This window comes from Elaeis guineensis, chromosome 10 (assembly GCF_000442705.2).
Source record: "Elaeis guineensis isolate ETL-2024a chromosome 10, EG11, whole genome shotgun sequence".
Taxonomy (NCBI): Eukaryota; Viridiplantae; Streptophyta; class Magnoliopsida; order Arecales; family Arecaceae; genus Elaeis; species Elaeis guineensis.
In genome coordinates, this window is record NC_026002.2 from 58,998,064 (window position 1) to 59,012,208 (window position 14,145).

Consider the following 14,145-nt stretch of genomic DNA (forward strand, 5'->3'; position numbering starts at 1 on the left):
AAAATCTCAAAGCTATCAATCTCCCATAGTGCCCATTCTATTACAAAAGTTAAAGAGCTATTCTTATAACAATTATTAGCAATGTAAATTACACTTTTCATCATAATTATATTTTTTATGTACGTAATTTTTTGGAGAAAAAAAAATTTTAGAAGAAAAAATCATAAATTAACAATTTATATACTTTTTTATTTATAAAAAATTAATTATTTTGATTAAATTATTTTTAAAAAAATTAAATCAAAAATTTTTTAGATTAAAGAAAATTTATTTTATTTTTCATCATGAATATTTTTTTAATGTCATTTTTTTGTTAATTTTTTTGGATAGAAAATTTTTTTGATAAAAAAATCCAAAATTAATTTTTTTATAAAATTATTATTGAAAAGATATTTAATTATTAGTGACATAAATCAAATTTTCATCGCAAATAGTCTTTAAATTCTTTTATTAAATTTTTAAAAAAAATATATTTGTGATGTAAATATATTTTTCATAGATAATAATATTTTAAAAATATTATTTTAATCAATTTTTATGAATGAAAACTTTGTTAATTGAGAAAAATTTATTAGTGATGAAAATAATTTTCATCAAATAAACCATATTAAAAATAATTTTTTTAATTTTTTTTGAAGAAAAAATTGTTAGAGGAAAAAAAAATTTGATGGTATTTATTAGCAATAGAAATTAAATTTCTATTACTAATAATTTTATTAATGATATTTTTTTTTCATCACCAATAATTTATTTTTAGATAAAATTTTTTTAGAAAAAAATTTCTTTTAGTGGAAAAATTTTTTTGACAGAAATTATTGACAACAAAAATCAAATTTTTATTGCTAATAAAATTATTAACAATGAAAATTTTCTTTTCATCACCAATAATATTTTTTGGGTGAATTTTTTTTATAAAAAAAAATTTAGTGAAAAAATTTTTTTTAACAAAAATTATTGGCGACAAAAATAATTTTCCATCGTTAGTGATTGTATTAGCGATGAAAATTTTAATTGCTAATAGTTCTGCATTCAATGCATGTCAATTCGACGTCTCTTCGCATAAAACCCACTTCCTTCCCCCCTCCCTCTCCCCTCTCCCCTCTCCGAGCTCTCTCCTCTCCCCTCTTCTTTCTCCAATCGTGATCTCCCTCTCCCCTCTCTGAGTGCTCCCCCCCTTTCTTCCTACCGACGAGCACCTCTCCCCTGTAGCTACCGTCGTTGCCATCCGTGCCCCCAGCTGTCGTTGTCGTTCGTGCCTCTGTCGCTGTTGCCATCCGTGAAACCCTCTTCCTTCCTCGCCTCTAATGCCGCCATTATCGTCCACCATCCGTCGGAGGTAAGGGTACTTCCAACCCTTTTTTTTTTGGTTGATCGGGTCATCGGGGGGTGGAGAGGGGTCGTGGGCGACCGGGAGTGACACGGGGGTGGGGCTGGGGTCGGGGGGCGATCGGGGGCAACATCGGGGTAGGAAGAGGACTGTGGGCAGCCAGAGGCGACACGGGGCCGAGGAGGGGTTTGATCGATGGAGATGGGGTCACGGGGTGATCGAGGGTAGGGACGGGTCCGTGGGCGGCCACGGGCCGAGGAGGGGGTCGACCGGTGGAGATGGGGTCAGGGGATGGCCAGGGTCAACACAGGGGCGGGGAGGGGTCCGTGGGCGATCGGGAGCGACATGGGGTCGGGGAAGGGGTCGTTAGTAGAGATGGGGTCTGGGGGCAACCGAGGGTGACACAAGGGTGGGGAGGGGGCCCTGGGCGGCTGGGGAGGGGGCGGCTGGGGAAGGGGTCAGTCAGGGAGGGAGGAAGGGAAGAGAGAAATGATGGGGGAAAAAAAGATAAAAAAAGATAAAAAATAAAAAAATAAAATATTAATCAAATATTTTATTATTTAATTAATAAAAATAAAATTTGGATCACGATCCGAATTGAATCGAGGTCGGGATCTGAGTCGAGATCCCAATTTAGATTGGGATCCAGATCAGGATCTGATCAAGATCTGAGTTAGGACTGGGTTGTGGAGGGTTGGAGAGGGTAGCAGTGCTGTGGGGGGTGGATCGCGAGGGGTGGGTGATGGCGATGGCACCGTGGGAGCGGGGGTCATGTGTTGGAAAATATGTCCCAAAAGTCAATCGTCAACCTGTTGACGATTGAGCAACCTTGTATTGTAATTGATTTGTTAATAAATAAAATATATTTTTGATATTTTTATCATAAGTTTTTATCTTTTAATGAACTCCGTTGTTGTGATGAAGTCCTTAGGACTAATTTAGATTCGATAAAGAGAGGATTTATCGATTAGTCCTTAAAACTATTCACGACCAAATGATGGACTGTTAATAAGGACAATAGCTTCTATCGAGCATAGGTCACTATAGGCCACATGGATTGGTTGTTCTCTTAATCAAAAAGTGTGAAGACACTGGTATGACATACAAATGAGATGTAAAGATACATCATCATTGAACGTGACCAACTCCTGAGCATTCTGCTGTCGAAAATGTCTCTGATGGGATATAGGAATAAGTGTCTCTTAGACCTGAGATCGCCTCAGTGATTTGCAAGCAACTCACTGTGCTTTAGTACTAGATTAACTAAATTTTTAATTCAGTGATGGAAGGCTTCTGGGCACAGTCAAGTACTTGCGAAGATGGAGTGTGATCAAGAAGGGATTGACCACTCCAAGAGTTGGAGAAGAATGAGTCGCTGTATTTCAATTTAGCAAACTCTTGGCCAGCGTAATCCATCAGATGATTTGATATTTTGAAATACAATGTGGACAATCTGATCAGAGTTGATAGTTGAACTCTGAAGTATCCTATGAGCATTTTGGTCAAGGGGATGAATTATATGGAAACTATATCCACATGGGTTCTAAGGATGTTGTTCTATACATTCGACCTATCCGACCATCGGGTACCATTACTAGATGATCATTTTGATTGGTACAAGAATTTATTTCTATGCTATCGACTTAGGTTTAGACCTATGAGGTCACACACATTAGAGTTCATGATCCGATCGGATGGTTGATCAACGATTAAGAATCATTCTAGGATTAAATGATCAAGACGATTGACATTTAACCTAGTGTAAGTATTGCAGGAGGATCGATTAGTAATTTGATTGCTAATTGGCTTAATTTGATTAAGCCAATGGACTGAGATTAAGTCTAATTGAATATGATTTAATTAAATTTAGTTTGGGCTTGATTGGATCAAGTCCAATTGGTTTATTGGATAAGCCAAGTGCAAGGAAAAATTAGTCCTAGTTCAATTAGGACTTGGGTCAACATAATTTTTAATTTGATTAAAAAATTAAATCTAATTTAATCTGATTAAATTAAATTTTTAATTGGATTAAAATTTATTTTAATTAGATTGATTTAGTTTTGATTTGATTTGGTTTGAGAAACCAAATTTGAACAAGTCATAGATTGAATCCTAGTAAGCCTAGGATTCCACCTTGCGCAACCTTAGCCCCCCACGCCCACTCTCTCTTATTTTATGTGACAAAACTTTCTCTCCCAAGCCTTCACATATGCCCAAAGCTTTTCACTCTTTCTCTCTTATATGGAATGTGGTTGCGGACCAAGTCAAAGTAGGAATTAGTTTGGATTTCAAATTCTATGAGATAGAATTTTAGGAAACCAAAACTCTTTCTTTATGGCACTGATTTTACCTAGATTTTTTTTGAGATTTTTGTGGTTTTTATGGCACATATTGTATGCCCTTTCTGGTGGTCCATGGCAGAAAAAGAAGGAGGGGGTGCCCAAGAGTTGGGCACCCCTTGTCTTGCCCTGTTTGGATTTTCCTTGACTAGATATTTGACCTAGACAAGGATTCTTCATATCTCTTTATTTAAGATAAATTTCTTCTTAAGATTTTTTTAAATTATAGAACATTGAGAGACCTTTGGGGTGTGTAAAAATTAGGAAAAAAGAGTGTTGGAGCATGGAGATATAATAGACACAAAACTAGGTATCTAGGTGAGAGCAAAGAGAAGAAGAAGAGGGTCTTCTTCTAGGGTTGCTGAGTTCACCTCTTTCCTTCCTCCATCTATGAGTTTTCTAAGAGTGTCTCATATCTAAAACTCCTTCTCCTACTTCTCATCTTTAGAAGAGTCTAAATCAAGAAGAAAGAGGCATCTAATCGACCATCGAAGAAGGATCAACACAATACTAGCATACTGTGCTGATTTTCTGGACTAGGACTTCTGATCGTGATTCGTGGGCTTATGTGGATGACTCCTAAAGGCCGAATGCATGTGTGGCTCGCAACATCATCCTCAAGCCTAGATTAGCAAAGTTAGAATGTCTAATTTGCAAGGTAATAGATCTGATCTATTATATTTTACATACATTAGATGTAGTATAGAAACATGTTGATATGATCAACATATAGTTCTTGCTCTTTATATTTTAATTTTTAATTTAATATCATATAATAATCATGTAATAGGATCTTAGATCTAGGGATTCTTTAATTTTATAAGATAAATTTTGATTTATTTTAGTCTTCCACTACCTGATTTTAAAAAAATTTCAAGATCTAACCCTGAAACCCTAGATCTGGTTCCTTCATCATAGGGGTCGAGTCTGGACGGTGCAGGTTGGGTAACAGTGCTGATGTCGTGGGAGCGGGGGCTGTGGGCGGTCAAGTTTGGAGCTCATTTAGAGAAAAATATTTAAGAAAAAAATATTTTTAGATAAAAATATTTTTAAAAAAATAAAAAATTATTTATTTTTTTAGATAAAAATATTTTTAAAAAATAAAAAACTATTGGGCCCATGAGATTATGTTTTATTATTTTATGTTAATATTATTTTACATGCTCAACTATTTATAGTTTATTTTATATTTATTGCATAAATTTTTTAGTATTACTATTGAAATTTATAATTTTTTTTTGTTCCATTAGTACAATACACATTACTTTTACTTATTATAATTTAATTATTTTATATCCTATTTTATATATTTTTGCTTATTATAATTAAATATAAAAAATATTTTTATTTTAGAAAAAACTTTACTAAAATTTTTGAAGAAAAAATTTCAATGCAGAGTTACTCTTTTTTGATAAATTAGAAATCTATCTTTGAATGTATATTTCAAGATGGTAGTTAAATTGCATTGAGCCATAGATTTTCGTTCAAGAGTTGATCTTGATCAAGATCGACTCTTGGATATCCCGTATTCAGATTTTTTGAAAAAATAATAATCTTATTATTGTTAATAGTTGATATTTTATTTTATTATATGGTACTCAACAGTTATTTATCCACTGTTCTCTGGGTATATGGTGGATAGGGTGTGTAGGCACCATATTCACGTCGTATACTTGGAGAACGATGGAGAGATGCTACTAAAATTTTTACAATAATAAAATAAAATATCAACTAATAACAATAATAAGATTATTACTTTTCTAAAAGAAATAGGACCACACCTATTAGTAATGATTTAAAATGGATAGAATCATCCATTTTTGCTTCACTAAATTGGTGGAAGGAGATTTTCTATGTTACTATTCAGTCTGCATTCTTAAATGCATGCTGTTTTGTATAAAATGATCCATGTCCAGATCTGGATCGAGATTTGATCCAAAATTTGGGTCAGGATTCGATCCAAAATCTTGATCGAGATCCGGTTCGGATGAATATCACTGAAAATTTTTTTGTTGTTAATGATTTTTATATTTATTTTTAGATGGATATCAATAAAAGTTAGATGAATGCTAGAGATATTTTTTTATCTGAATATCGAAAAGGTGTTCGAGATTTTATTGACTTTGCATGGCATAAAGCTGATAGTGCCAGTCGGATAAAGTGTCCATGCAAGAAATGTGTCAATATGGTATATCATCACATAACACTTGTTGAGGAGTATCTACTACATTATGGTATGGATAAGAAGTATATTTGCTGGATATGGCATGGGAAGGGTGATCCAAATAAAGTTGTGCACAATGATGACGATACTGAAGATGATAGTGGTGCTGCTGAACTTATCAAACATAGTGGTATAAGAGAACCATTGGACAATTTATATCTGGGTGTTTGTTCAAATGTACGTACAAGTACTAGTGCATCTGAAGGCAATTCTGATCATGAACACAATATCTGGCTTGAGGTAGAAGAGACTTCTGAATAGTTTGCAAAGCTTGTAAGGATGCACGAGAGCCACTCTATCCAAATTGTGCAAAGTTCTCTAAGTTAGAGTTTTTGATAAAATTGCTTCATATTAAAATTGTGAACCGATGGAGTCAAAAGTTATTTGATCAAAATTTGACATTGATTAAAGTAGCTCTTTCCGATGGAAAGAGACTTCTGAAATCATATTTTGAAGTAAAAATATACATAGGGAATTGAGACTTGGCTATATTCCTATACACGCCTACAAAAATGACTGTATATTATTTTATAAGGATAACGAACAAGCAACTGAATATTCAAAATGCAGTGAGCTTAGGTACAAAATTGATAACAGGAAAGGAAAGAAGATATCTCAAAATATTTTAAGGTATTTTTCATTGATTCCAAGACTTCAAAGGCTGTATATGTCTACAAAGATAATAGAAAAAATGAGATGGCATCATGAGCAGCAGGTACTAGAGGAGAACATACTTAGCCACCCGACCGACTCTGTAGTATGGAAAGACTTCGATGCAAAGCATCCATATTTTATGAGTGACCCACGCAATATCCGACTTGGTCTAGCGACAGATAGATTTAATCTCTTTGACAATTTGAGTACTTCCTACAGCATGTGGCCTATGATGCTAGTTGTATATAATATGTCATCTTGAAAGTGCATGAAAGAATTATTTATTTTTATATCACTGTTGATTTTAAATCCGAAAGCATCAGGTAATGAAATTAATATATATCTACGATCGTTGATATCGATGATCTAAAGAAGCTATGAAAAAATGGAGTACAGACATATGATTCTGAGTCGAAGAAATTTTAAGTTGTATGCTTCGATTTTATGGACCATAAATAATTTTTCTGTATATGAAAACTTATCTGGATGAAGCATCAAAAGATATTTGGCATGTCCCATATGCAAAAAGGATGCATCCTCCTTACATTTAAAGCATGGATGGAAAATATGCTTCATGAATCATCGATGGTTTCTACCTGATAATCATTCTTGGAGGATCTATTACAACCAATACTTTGATGGTAAGTCCGACCGATGTCCACCACCTACGGAATTGAGCAGAGCAAAAGTTTTAGAACAATTTAAAGTCATTGAAAACATCCAATTTGAGAAAACATCGGGTACTCGCAAGCAGAAGCGTACTAAAGCTGAGCTGAATTAGACGAAGTGAAGTATTTTTTTCAAACTACTGTATTGGAGTAGCTACTACTTCATCATAATCTAGATGTAATACATATTGAGAAAAATATTTGTGATAATATCATCAATACTATATTGAACATCTCAGAAAAAATAAAAGATAGTATAAAAGCTCGTCTTGATTTGCAGAAAATAGAAATCTGACTGAAGTTGCATTTAGTTCGTTGAGGTGATAGATTTTTTATGCCATCTGCATGTTATTCATTGTTTGACAAGAAAAAGAAGAGTTTCTGTAGATGGTTCAAAATCGTAAAGTTTTATGATGCATACATTTTAAACATATCATGTTGTGTTAGAAACAATAACAATAATATCTTTGACATGAAAAGTCATGACTCTCATATGATGATGCAACTTTTGCTTCCTGTGGTCATTCATGGCTATTTGGGTGGTGATGTTTAAACTGTATTGATTGAGTTGGGAGTGTTCTTTCGAGAACTATATTGTCAAAAATTGAAGATTAACTTACTTGAGAAGTTTGAGAAAGATATCATACTCATTCTTTGTAAGTTAGAAAAAAAATTTTTACCATCATTTTTTAATGTTATGGTGCATCTAGCTATTCATCTTTCAAATGAAGCTTTTTTGGTCGGATCGATACATTTCGGTGGATGTATCCTATTGAAAGGTAAAGAAATTATACGTATTTTATCATACCAGTTATAAGATATAAATATATTTTTAAAATTTAAATTTATTTTTATTTACAAATTCTTATGTACTTTAAAAAAATATGTGTGCATTAAAGCACGGTCTGAAGGATTTATAGTGGAAGCATACATAGCTACGGAGTGTGTCACATTTTGGTCGATGTATCTTGATGATATCGAAATAAGATTCAATCATACAGATCATAACATAGATTATGAATAGGGTGACAATGAACTGATGCTATCTATATTTAAACAAATAATTCAACCCATTGGTGGAAGGAGATATGAATTTATGAACGTGAATGAGCTTTTCAAGGCATACTTTTATATTCTAAATAATTATAAAAAAATTAAAGATTTCATTGAGTAAGTACCATCTTAGCATACTATTTAATATTCTAAGTAATTTTTTTATATTGATGTAAAATTAAAAATCATAATTTATTGTAGTGAGCACAAGAGTATACTATGCAGAGAGAATAATACAGATGCTGATGATCGACATAGGAGAAAATTTATAAAATAATTTGATGATCTTATAAGTTGCACTAGTAATACATTATTTTTAATAATTATAGAAATAAGTATTTGAACCAACATAATTTTTTATGTTATGGTGTAGATGAAATATAAGTATTTCAATAAAAAAGAGGGTGCGATCGATGAGTTGTATGATTTAGCATGTGGTCCCGATCGAAGGATTAACCACTACAGATCCTGTATCATTGGAGGAATGAAATTTCACACAAAGGAGTTTGAGATGCAATGACGGACCCAGAATAGTGGGATTGTTATAATAGGATATGAAGGAGAAGAAGAGATAGAATATTATGATGTACTGATAGATATCATAGAACTGAAGTATGGGTCCAGTAATTCTGTATTCTTGTTTTAGTGTGAATGATGGGATATTAACAATAAAAAAATCAATATTCATATCGATCCACACTTTATCAGTGTAAATTTTTTATGAAAATGGCACCAGAATGAGCTGTATATATTAGCAACTCAAGCAAAATAAGTAATATATTTGAAAGATCTAAAGTATCGAGATAATTGGTATATCATACAAAAAATAATACCTAGAGGCATATATGACATACCAACCCGACTAGAGATGGATGAAAATTTATATTTACATGAAGAGGAAGCTTTTCAAGAGGAAGAACAAATATTAGCCAAGCTTCTTGTTGATGAAGAACTTGTAACAGCTCCTTTGAATAGGGTTGATCTGCCGTCCAATGAAGTTGAAGCTGATTGTGTATTTAATCTTGATGAGTCAAAAGGCGACGATCAGTTCATAAATGATGATGCGATAGAAGACAACACATATTTTGATTATTGTGATTCGGAGGAAGATTTACACATCGAGGAAGATTTATATTGATGAGTAGATTTATATTCTTTGTTCAATCTTCTCTTACAATAATGGTGTACGATATAATTCTATTCATTGAAATATAATTTATTTTTTATTATTATTATTTAATATTATATTCTTTTATATGTCAAGAATTGCATGTATGGTATCAGGAGACAGACGACGATGTTCGTGTTCGTAGTCTACCCCAGAGGCTAAGGTGCCATCACTAATTTCCACTGCTGCATCAGCTCCGTCACCAGAGGGTCCTACACTAGCAGGTCCCAGTGAGGTGGGTCCGAGTGAGGTGGGTTCGAATAGTATTATTATACTTTTTATATAATAAAATTTAATTTTTTTTATTTAGATAGCTATCATATTAATGATTTATTTATTATGGTTTCAGATCAGTCTCCACCAGTGATGAGACGAGGGCGAGGTCCATCAAAGAACCTCACTCTAGAGCATTGGAGATGCGAGCACCCAAGACAGCGTCTCTGTATTGAGATACCATCTGGCTACACCAAGCCCATTAGGGGATGGTGTGAGCCGTGGTAGACCGAGCTGGGCATCATATGCCGCAACTATGCCCCCGCGATGCTTTTCAATTGGCATCACATTGTACCGACTCAAAGAGAAATTTTCTATACCTAGTTATAGATAAAATAAATTATACTGTGAATATTTAATTAGCATGGTATTCTTCTAATATTTGTTATTGGCAGGATGTATTTGATATTATAGATTTTGAGGAGGATCGCATGCGGTGATCTGTGGATGCTCATTTATATTTACATTTCAAGGAGTTCACCACCATATCCATCAGCATTGGTACCATGTGATGCAGGATCATGGGGTGGAGGCAGCATGGTAGCAGCCCTATGACAGCATCACTATAGATGATTGGGCTCTCATATACCGATATTATGAGGATCTGGCATATCAGGTTACACGTCCAAACTTTTTTTTTCTTAGAGTTTAATGATTGAATCATTTATTCTTAAATTTAGTTTGTTACCTACTAATTTGACTACTAACTATATAGAGATGATGTACCTAGAACGCCATGAATCGGATGAGACAGACTGTATTGCATTATGGAGGTTCGAGGTCGTTCGCTCATCATATGGAGCAGATGATAAGTAATTTCTAATTAGTATATTTTAACTCTCTAATTATTTAAAATTTAATTAATTAATTAATTTTAAATTATAGAGAGATGCAGAGAGTGACCAGCTTCCTGTAGGATTGATATCTACTAGCAGACCTACCAACGATGGTCAAGAAAGTGGATGACGGGAAGCCAAGAGTTTTTTGTAAGTTTTTTTAATTATTTTTTTCATTCACAGTTTAATTTTTAGTATGAAATTAAAATAGCTATAACTTTAATTTTCAGAACCGTATGATAGACATCAAATCTCAATCTACCCTTGAGGGCTCGATCGCACCCACAAATGATGAGATCTGTGATTAGGTGTTTGGTACGAGATCCTATTATGTTAGGGATTTAGGACATGGGATCAGTGCTCTCTCATCCTCATGCTCATCCACGACTGACATCCATGTTGCCTGTGATGCTCGACTGGTAGAGGTGCAAAGGCAGGCTGAGCAGTGAGCTGATGAATTGACTGCATGCATTGATGACTACTAGCAGCTCCAAATCCAAATGATGGAGCGGATAACATAGATGGAGTAGATGATGCAGCTAATGAGACAACAGTAGATCGATCCAAGCTCTTCCGTGTGCTCTCCTTCCCCAGTCCGTTCCTCTTCTGTAGATGCTGACACTTGATAGTTTATTTATATAGCTTTTTATTTTTATTTTAAATTTTTATAATTTTAATTTAATATAATAAAATGATAAAACTTATTTATTAATTTATTATATGAATTTTTTATTTTAATTTATAAAAAATACTATAAATATAAATTAAATATATATATATATTCATAAATTATTTTAAAAAAATATTTATAAATTATTAATGCTGGAATTATTTTCAACAAAATATTGGTCACCAAAAAATATATTAATGATAAAAAATTGATTGTAAATAATTTTTTTAATAAATTTAAAAATATCAAAATTTTATATTAAATTAATAATAATAATAATAATTTCATCATAAATAATTAAAAATTTATTAGTAATAAAAATTTACATCAAAAGTTGTAATATTTATGACATAAAATGTACATCATTAATATTTTTTTAAACTTAATTTTTATAAAAAATTTTAATTAAATTTATAATGATGAAAATATTTTCATCATAAATATTTGATAATTTATTAGCAATGAAAATATGCATTGGAAATTATCATATTTATGATGAAAAATTTATGTCACTAATATTTTTTTTAAAATTTAATTTTTATAAAAAATTTTAATTAAATTAATAGCGATAAAAATATTTTTATCATAAATAATTAATATTTATTAGTGATAAAAATATGCATGGAAAATTATCATATTTGTGATGAAAATTTTATGTCGCTAATATTTTTTTAAATTTAATTTTTATAAAAATATTTAGTTAAATTAATAGAGATGAAAATATTTTCATCATAAGTAATTGATAATTTATTTATAATAAAAATTTATGTTAGAAATTATCATATTTACGATAAAAAATCTATGTCGCTAATATTTTTTTGATTTTTATAAAAAATTTTAATTAAATTAATAGTGGCAAATATGATTCATCATAAATAATTATTTTTTTATTAGCAATATAATATTTTATCATAAATTATCTTTTTTTATGACTAAAATTTTTTATTGTAAATAGTTTTCAAAAAAAAAATTTTAACGATGAAAATTTTTGATCGATAATATCGATTATTAGTAATGATAATTTTCTCTATCATAAAAAATTATCAACGACATCATTATTTATGACTAAATATTAGCGACGATAATTTTATCACTAATAACCATTAACGATGAAAATTGATTATTAACGATGAATTTTTTTTATCACTAATATCCTATTCTATTATAGTGAATGTCAATTACATGAGTTTGGAAGAGAAGTTATAGAAAAACACCCTATCGTATCCCATATGTGATTGGTTTGTAAGGTATTATTCTTTCAATCTCCCACTTGTACTAAAGCTAATTGCCTCTATTCTTGATGCCTATGGAATCAAGGTGGTGGTTAAACTGCTGCAATGACAAGATCTTGGTGAACAGCTTCGCTATATTGTTCTTGATATCAACTTGCTCTATGATTATAATGCATCTTTCGACTATCCCGAACGAGGTGGAACCGTCTTAGGATGTGTTTGGATTTATAATGAGACCTCGATTTCTTGGCTTGAGCAACTACCTAGTATTATCGCAATAAAGAGGCATTGGTTGTTCAATCTTCGGAACCACACCCAATTCTAATATGAACTTCTTCATCTAGACGGCCTCCTTAGTAGCCTCACTAGCAACAATGTACTCAACCTTAGTGACTAAGTTAGCAACAGTTTGTTATTTGGAACTCTTCCAACTTACTGCTCCACCATACAGGGTGAACACATACCCAGATATGAATTTGCCATCATCTGAATCAGATTGAAAGCTAGAGTCAGTATAACCTTTCAGTTTTAAATTAGATCCACTATATATGAGAAAAATATCTGTAGTCCTTCTCAAATACTTAGTATATTTTTCACAGCTTTTTAGTGATCCTCCCCAGGATCTACCTGAAATCTGCTTACAATGCCTAAGGCATAAGCCATATCAAGTCTGGTACACAGCATAGTATACATTATTGATCCTATAGCAGAAGCATAAGAAATAGAACTCATTCTATTTCTCTCTTCAGGTGTCTTAGAAGACATCTTCTTAGAGAGTTGTATGTCATGACCCATGGACAAATAACCTCTTTTACTTCTCTCCATGTTGAAGACTTCTCTCTATGTTGAACCTCTTCAATACAAGGTCTATGTACCTAAACTGGGACAAGCCAAGCATCCTCTTTGATCTATCCTTATAGATCTTTATACCAAGTATATAGGATGCTTCACTTAAGTCTTTCATGAAATTTTTTTGTGATAGTCATGTCTTGACCGATTGCAATATAGGGACATAATTTTCAATGCGCAATATGTCGTCCACATACAAGATCAAGAAGATAACAATACTCCCAATAATCTTCTTGTATACATAAAATTTATCTATATTTTTGATAAAATCAAACGATTTGACTATCTCATCAAAATGGATGTTCTAGCTTCTCGATATTTGATTTAATCCATAAATGGATCATTTAGCTTGCATACTTGATTTTCTCTCCTATTAGAGACAAATCCCTCTGACTGAGTCATATAGAGTTCCTCCTTAAGATTTTTATTGAGGAAGGTAGTCTTGACATCCATCTGCTAGATCTCATAGTCATGGTATGCAGCAATGGTAAGTATAATTTGAATAGACTTGAGCATGGTTACAAGCGAAAAGATTTCTTCATAATCAACATCTTATTTTTGTCTAAAAACTTTTGCCACCAGTTTGGCCTTATAGGTCTCTACCAGGCCATCTACTCAAATCTTCTTCTTGAAGACCCATTTATAGCCTGTTGGGGTCACATCCTCAGGCACATCAACCAAAGTCCAAGCTTGGTTAGTATACATGGAGTCCATTTTAGATTTCATGACTTTGAGCCATTTGTCAGAGTCACTACTCATGATAGCTTCCGAATAGGTCATAGGATCATCATTCTCAATGATGTGGAATGTGTTATCATTCTCAATGACAAAATCATATCTGAGTGGTACATT